This window comes from Sceloporus undulatus, chromosome 2, assembly GCF_019175285.1.
Source record: "Sceloporus undulatus isolate JIND9_A2432 ecotype Alabama chromosome 2, SceUnd_v1.1, whole genome shotgun sequence".
Classification (NCBI taxonomy): domain Eukaryota; kingdom Metazoa; phylum Chordata; class Lepidosauria; order Squamata; family Phrynosomatidae; genus Sceloporus; species Sceloporus undulatus.
The window spans coordinates 298400945-298409234 of record NC_056523.1 but is presented as its reverse complement, the minus strand read 5'-3'; positions in this window follow the sequence as shown (position 1 = coordinate 298409234).

Below are 8290 nucleotides of genomic sequence, written 5' to 3'. Positions count from 1 at the left end.
TTATTATTATTATTATTAGAAAAAAAATTTCATTCAGTATCCCAAATATTTCTCAAATTTAAAAAGACATACATGCCATTTGTGCTCTGATGTGTGCATCAAACTGATGGGTTCCATGGGGAGTAGGCAAAGACATTAACAATTGCTGTTGTTAACTGCCGTCAAGTCAACTTTGACTTATGGCACCCTATGAATGAGTTTCCCTGCCATCAATACCCTTGTTCATACACCACCATCCCACTTCCAAGTCAAGATGTATGGTTGTCAAAGTAAGACACATTAATTTGGAACCCAGAGCAGAAAATAACACAGCTTCCTCGCCCTGAACGTAAAACCATAATAAAATAATAATAATGAAATTAATAACAAGTGAACTATCTGTTTGTGGCATCCCAGAGCTACAGTCTATGGTGGCTGCTGCAGTCTGCCTAAAGGCAGGGCTGACCATGAACTGGAGGACAAAAGGAGGTACACTACTCATGTGGCCTGTGAAGGCACAAAGGTTGTGCATCCCTGGATAGACCATAATGTTAATGATTCTGGAGATCCTCAGAACTTGATCCAAAAAATAACTTTATAAACCTCTGATTGTGAATAAATACATAATATAGGAAGAAAGAGGCAGTACCTTCCTTCTGGCATTCTCATAATTTCAGGAGCTTGTCTGAAGTAATGAACACAGTCTATTTGTGGATAAGCTCTAGAGTAAATTCTGCATTATCTAGGGATGTAGAACTTCAGTTATTTTGTTCTCATATGAGAGAACACCCCCTCCCCCCCTTTTTTTGGCAGGGCATCCCAATCTCATATACTTTTTCTTGCTGAGGATGAGAGAATTTGTGAATATTCTTTACAGCCTTAATATGGCTGATATGAGAAGCTGCAAAACACACACATTGAACAGAGGCAGGCTCAGTTTGGTGCTTCTAATGAGCATATGGAAGTCAGATCTAGCAGACACAGTTCTGGGATGTTGTGTGAATGCAGCTCTTGGGGATGATCACAATGGAGGCAATGTGTGAGTAGATGGGCTGCAATTAGCCGTTTCTCAGTCCAAATGTACATGCTGCATTGAAAAGCAACCTTCATTTATGCCACAATGATAAAACACAAGATAATATATACATATTGTGTTAATCTTCTTACTAGGCACTACAAACTCCTCAATGTATTTTTAATGACTTGTATGAATGTGTAAGAAAAGAAAAAGGGAAAGAAAAGAAGAGAGAAATATCTCCAATCAGCATCAAGTTTGCCCTGTTAAGCACTGAGATATAATTAAGGGAAATCTTTCTGTGAAAAGGTCACATCAATTTTCAAAATATATCATATCCCGCCACCCACCCTCCCAGAGCTGCATAGTTAGCAGTGCGGCTGTCTGGCTGGCTAACTCAAACTTCCACCCACACATGTTTCGGGTTTCCTGATCTTCTCCTCATTTGAGGATTACATAGTTATTATGTGTATTAGTCTGTTTGCAGAATGAGGTAATAGTGGAATTAAGTCATGGAGCATTTGAGGAAGTACATTTAAGTAAATCTACCAACTTCTTTCTTTCTCTCTGTTAGTCTCAAAGATGCTACAAGATCTGAGTGATGGCGGAATGGTAGTTTGAGTACAGAAAGAGAGTAACCAACATTCCTTGTGAGACAAAAGTCATTCTCAAGCAATCCTACCAGGCATGGCTGCAAAGTAATTCAGCAAGGTGAAGCTAAAGAGAAATGGAGGCCTTGGGCAAAGAACTGTAGCTCAGTGGAGCATCACATGCCTTGCAGGCAGAAATCCCCAGGTTTAATCCTCAGCATCTTCGGGTAAGCCTGGCAATGAATGCTGGATGAAACCCTGGGCTAGCTGGACAAGCTGTCTGACTAAGACATCTTCCTAAGATCCAATGCTCTAATTCCTGCAGGAGTGGCCAATTATGCCACTTTTAGGGCTTCCATGCCACAATAACGTACTCCAGCTGACCTAATGCCAATATCAGAAGTCACTTTTGGTTTTGTTTGATCTTTAATTTTTTGTCTTGGTTTGGCTTTTTAATTTTGGGTTAGTTTAGGAGTAAATAAAGAACAACTGTCACATTTTTGTATATTTTTGTGGCTGTTTGGCATATTTCTTGATGATTTTCCACCCCCTTTTTTCCTGCCTCAGTATGTGATAGATGTAATCCAATCCAGGGCATGCATGTGAAACATGGACAGGCAAGCTGGTGCTCCATCAGTGTTTTGAACTGCAATTTCCTTCAGCCTCCGAAAGCATGTCCAGCGATCACAGGTTATGGCAACTGTAGTTCAAAACGTTTGGGTGGCACATAACTGCCTACCTCAGGAGAAAACGTTTTGAAAGATTTCAAATCCAAAGTGGGGGTGGGGGGCGTAAGTGACAGTTGCCCAATTTATAAAGAGGGAAGGGGAGAGAGGATTCTCCATAAAAAATACTGTAACAACAACAGTATCCAGGAATGATTGAGTTTTATAGATGTGTCCCAAATCACATCAGATGATGGACCAATAGACATGCATGCATTTTTATAGTCCCAGCGCAGATCAGTGAGGTTCACTGGAAGGGGGCATTCAACCCACTAAGGTCTTGACTTAGAAAGATTTCACTGGTAGGACTGGCCCAACCATTAACTATAAGAAGAAAGTTCCCTCAGGCCCGTTCCGCACGGGCATATAGTACGCACAGAGCACGTATTAGGGTCAGGAAGGGGCGTGACTTCTTCACGCCCCTAACCCTAGTACGCGCTCTGCACATATAAAATGGCAGCATCCTATACAGATGGGGGCTGCCATGTTGACGCCGCAGACGCATAGCGTCCGGACGTCGCACCGTGGAAATGACGTGGCGAGTGCGCCATTGGTGCCTCGCCACATTATTTCCATGGCGCAAGAAGAAGCGCCATTTTGGCGGGAAGCCTCGCAGTTTGGCCGCTGGAGCTTCTCACTGCCGCTAACGATGGCGCAGGCAGACCGCCGCTTTCTGGCGGTCTGTAACGCGCCTCAGTCTTTGGATTTCCAGACTTGTGAGTGGAGCAAATTGTTAGCTAATTAATATGTTATTACTGTATTTTTACAGCTAGGGATAGGAAGAAGTGCTTGCTGGGATTTTTTGCTAGCCGTTCCAAAATAAATTGTCTGGCTTTGAATACTATGTACCTTGAGTTGAATGGGTGGTTAGGAGCACCACTTGGTGCTCTGTCTCTAGTAGTAAATTACAGAACCACTGAATCAAACTAGGTCCCACTCATTCAATGAGTGTACTTTAGTTGATATTAGCAATTGCTTTAACATCTAGCTAGTTAATTGTGACTCACTAAAATGAGTGGTCTTGGACTAGTTGCAAATGATTTGTTCCATTAACCTCAAGGAGGCACAGAATGCAATCCTACGCTGGTTCTATTATAAGTAGTAACTCCTATTAGAATCAATAAGACTTAGGCCTGTTACAGACTGCCAAAATAAAGCTGCTTCGGGTCTCTTTGGAGGTATGCTATTTAAATGATGCATGCATCCTAAGAATCCGGAAGCTGCACCAAAGCTGCACTCCAGTGCTTAGGAATGGAGTGTGGCTTTGGTTGGACTTCCGGACTCTTAGGACCCATGCATCATTTAAATAGCATACCTCCAAAGAGACCCGAACCAGCTTTATTTTGTCAGTCTTTAACAGGCCTTACATTCCAGTAGGACTACTGAGAGCTGCAAAGTGCAATTCTATGCCCATCTACTCTGAAATAAACCCCCATTGAACACACCTGAATTTACTCCCAAATCAGTGACCACAAGGTTGTAGCTTTAACCTGGGGAAGGTCTACATGTTTAAAATACTCTTCATTCCAGTGAAATAGAATGTGATCCAGCCACATGGCATTTGTAGGAGTTTGGGCTTTTTGCAAGGGGGCCTCTGAAAAACTCCTCAAATTCTGAGGGAAAAGCCTTTGCAGTTTTTACTGGAGAAATGTGCACCCCTTGGTCATGGACGGATATTTCCTGTGGAGGCAAAAATCAAGGTCTCTACCCAGATCCCCCCCGGGGGTGGTGGACCTATTAGGATGGTCCACCCTCGAAGGCTGATGGAACCCAAAAGGTTCCAGAGCCCTAGAGGGATACATGGTTGGAATGACGGCGACTCTGTTGATTGCCCTGACTAGTATCTGGATACCGGTCCTCTAGGGCTATACACATATCGCTCCCAAGCGCCTTCTCAGACCCGCCTCCAAGCGTAGCCCTGGTACACGGAAGATCTCCGGGCAGGAAGCGGGAACTGCGACGGCTAGAGTGCCGTTGGCAGAAACACCTTCGCTTAGACAACAAGGCTCTCCTAGACCAACTGTTAGAGGACTACGGAGAGGCGATACGAGCAGCTAAGAACTCGTTCTATGGTGCTCGTGTCGCATCCGCGGAGTCGCGTCCCAGCAGAGTTGTTCAGGGTGGTCAGGGAGCTGACTCAGCTCCCTCCCGCCCCGAACCAGATCCTCGAACCTTCTAAGGCCTGCTGTGACCAATTTAATAACTTCTTCGCGGATAAAACTCTCGGATAAGCGAAGGTCTTAACGCGACATTCAAGCAGAACCTAGTGTAGAGGCGTCAGAGCCTCCGTAGACTCCATTAAACTGGATTGGTTTGAGTTGGTAAGTACCGATGATGTGGACAAGATCCTCGGAAGTGTTCGGAAGACGACTGCTCTCTCGATCCCTGTCCTCCTTGGTTAGCGGCCCAGGGGGGACCGGCGGTAACTTCTGTTACCCGGATTATTAATACATCCTTGAGGAAGGGCAATTTCCATCTGTTTTAAAATTGGCCATTGTAAAACCTTTATAAAAAGCCCTCCCTCGACCCCCTGGTACTAATATTATCGGCCAGTTTCACTGCTGCCATTTTTGGGGAAGTGATCGAGAGGGCGGTTGCAATCAGCTTCAGGCGGTCTTGGATGAAAAGGATTATCTGGACCCATTTCAAACTGGCTTCCGGGCGGGTTACGGGGTTGAGACGGCCATGGTCGCCTTGGTCGATGATCTCCGTCTGGGCATCGACAGGGGAAGCGGGTCCCTGTTGGTGCTCTTGGACATCTCAGCGGCTTTCGATACCCCGACCATGGTACCTTCTGGGGCGCCTGGCAAGTGGAATCGGGGGCACTGCGTCCAGTGGTTCCGGTCCTACCTCTCTGGGAGGTCCCGTGTGTGCAGCTGGAACGTGTGCTCCGATGAGAGGGCCCTTAAAACTGGGGTCCCTCAAGGAGCCATTCTGTCTCTCATGCTATTTAACATTACCTGAAACCGCTGGGAGAGATCATCGGAGACTGGGGCGTGGGGTTATCAGTACGCTGATGACCCCCAAATAATTTTCTCTATGTCTCGACTGATGCAGTGACTGAGGATGGCGTCTCTCCTCTCGTGGCGTGCCTGGAGTCAGTAATGGGCTGGATGAGGGGAAAACCGACTCAAGCTGAATCCAGAGAAACGCGAGGTACTTGTGATAGGTTCCCTGGTCCAGGAATGGCGGTAGTTCCACCTGTCCTGAACGGGGTCACGCTTCCTGTGAAGGACTCTGTGCCAGTCTGGGGGTGCTTCTTGACTCGTCGCTCACCTGACTGTCAGGTGAATGCGACGGTCAAGAACACCTGTTATAGCTTCGGCTATTACACCATACCTGGCCAGGGGACCTTGAAACGGTAGTACACGCTCTGGTAACCTCGAGATTGGATTTCTGCAACGCACTCTACATGGGGCAACCCTTTACCAAACCCGGAAGCTACAAATGGTACAGGATATGGCAGCCAGGCTGGTCCCTGGTACTTCCAGGGCCAGCCATATTACATCGGTGCTAAAAGTCTGCATTGGCTGCCTATTTGCTTCCGGCACAATATAAGGTGTTGGTGATGACCTATAAAGCCCTAAATGGCTTGGGCCCAGGATACCTGAGGACCGCCTCTCCCCGTACTATTCGTCCCGCACCCTGACATCTGGGCAGCAACTATTAGGTGTGCCAGGGGCCAGGCTTACCCCCACCACGAGGAAGACATTTTCCATCGCCGCCCCGGCCCTTTGGAACACGCTGGCCACAGAGCTCCGCTCGGCCACCTCCCTGGCCCAATTTAGAAGGGATCTAAAACCCTTCTATTTCAGGCTGCATTCCCCGATTAAAGTCCAGTAGGCCTCCCTTCTCCTTTTATTGGCAAGGATTGGCTAACAGGGCTTTTATTCTGTTTTGTTGTATCTGTTTTTAATCTGTAATGTATTTTTGTATGTTGCATTGTTTTTACTGTTGTAACCGCCCTGATCTTTGGAAGGGCGGTATAAAATAAAAAATTTTATTATTATTTATTTATATTCCTTCTGTTTAAGAAAATGTCTATCTTGGTTCTTTAAAAAAAAGCTGAAGAAAGCCCCCTCCCAAAGCCCCATAATGAAGTAAATGACCAGTAGCACCCCCAGGTGCTAATGGATCTTGGGGGGAAAAATAAAAAACTCAACCCTCAAAGGGTTAGAGGCCCTTGGGGTTACAAAAATGGCCTTAAGACTATATAAGCAAGAGAGCATCCCAAAGGGCAGTACTTTCTGATTCTTTATATAATTATGTTAGATCTCAAACACAAATAAAATACATCCCATATTTTCTCAAAATGAAAATAACAGCATAAAAAAGTGACTTAATTATTTAATGCAAGAACAAGTTCACTGAATTTATCCCACCATACTTTGAAAAATTATATTGCAGGGAAGATGATGTGTTTAATCTCAGAAGCAAAGGAATCAATGCTTAACTAGGGAATATAATCATTAAAAAAAAACTAGAAGAAGGCAGTTGAGACCATTTTTGATAGGCAGAGCTTAATTTCTGAAATCTCTATAAATCTTCAGTATGCCCTGATTATGAGTTTTGGAAATGTTATAAAAATCTTAGTCATGACCTAGTAGAATCCAAATTGCTTAGATTCTAGAGTCCTACCAGTCTATAAAAACACATGTTCCCAGGCTTAAAGAGGAAAGAACTCTCTGAAAAAAATGTGAAAAATTCCAAGATGTTCAAATGGCTGCATTTTGAGCCACATGAACTATAGAGCACCAATAAAAATACAGTGGCAAGAATGGCAGAAATGTAAATGCTCCATAACTTAGAAGTGATTTCTTCCTGCAGTATATAAAAAGTAAGGATAAAACCAAATCAAATCAAACACGACAAAACAAAACAAAATAAATAGAAGGTGATTTTTTAGTTTTGTTTTTGTGTTTTTAAAGGTCCTAAACTTCAAAAGAAATTATATCTAAGATAAGTTTGTTTGGGTTTTAATATTTTGCTATGGAGCACAGACCCCTGATTAATTACCTTTTAAAAAAGAAGTCTCAACTCTTTTGTTTCCAGAAGGTTTTTACCAATTATATGAAGGTTGACTGTACAGTCAGCTTTCCATATCCACTGTTCCTTTCTATGGATTCACTATCCATGCCTTGATAATATTTTAATATATATGAATTCTCAAGGCGTTGTTTTGGCATTTTATATAGGGACTGCATTTTACAATACCATTGTATTCATGGGACTTGAGTATCCATCGATTTTGGTATCTCCAAAATGGCCAGCTTCAGTGCAAGATTATTTTTAAAATCCTGAAGAAAAAGCTGGGAATGAGACAGCATGTTGAGTTGGAGAATCCTTTAAAGTTTTCTCCGAGGATTCTTTAGACAAATATTTTACAATCAGTTCATACAATATGTTAGTTTGTAAATACAAGCAGTTTCAATTCCATGGATATATGGGAAAACTACAGCCATAACCAGAAGGCATTGCTTCTGGCTATTCCATGATCAACCAGTAAACACATTGGGATTGTCTGTTGCCTCAGGACAGCTGTGATTTCTGTAGGCAGACATAAAAATATATTCTGTGCCCTATCCTTTGGGTTTTTAGTAGCCACACATATTCATCCTTTTTACTGTAATTCCGACTACTTATTCTGATCTTCACTTTCATTATAAAGAATATCCTGGCATCCATAATTAAGTTAAGAAATAATTCTCTCTTTTAAAAAAAAGCCATCTCTTTTAAAGACGATAGCTCCGTAGTGCTCTATCAAATGCATATTAAAACACATCGTTTTCAAGGAGTCTGGTTTTGCATGCTAAGAAGCAACATTGGCCCTGTTTAATTAAGAGAAACTAATCCTTGGCAATCACAAACATGTTCGCTTCATATTCAGTCTGCTGAGATATTCCAGATAATGATCCTGACTCCTCCCTCTTTTTTTTTTTTTTAACAAAGTGGGAATAAACTGCGAATAACATTGGATCGCA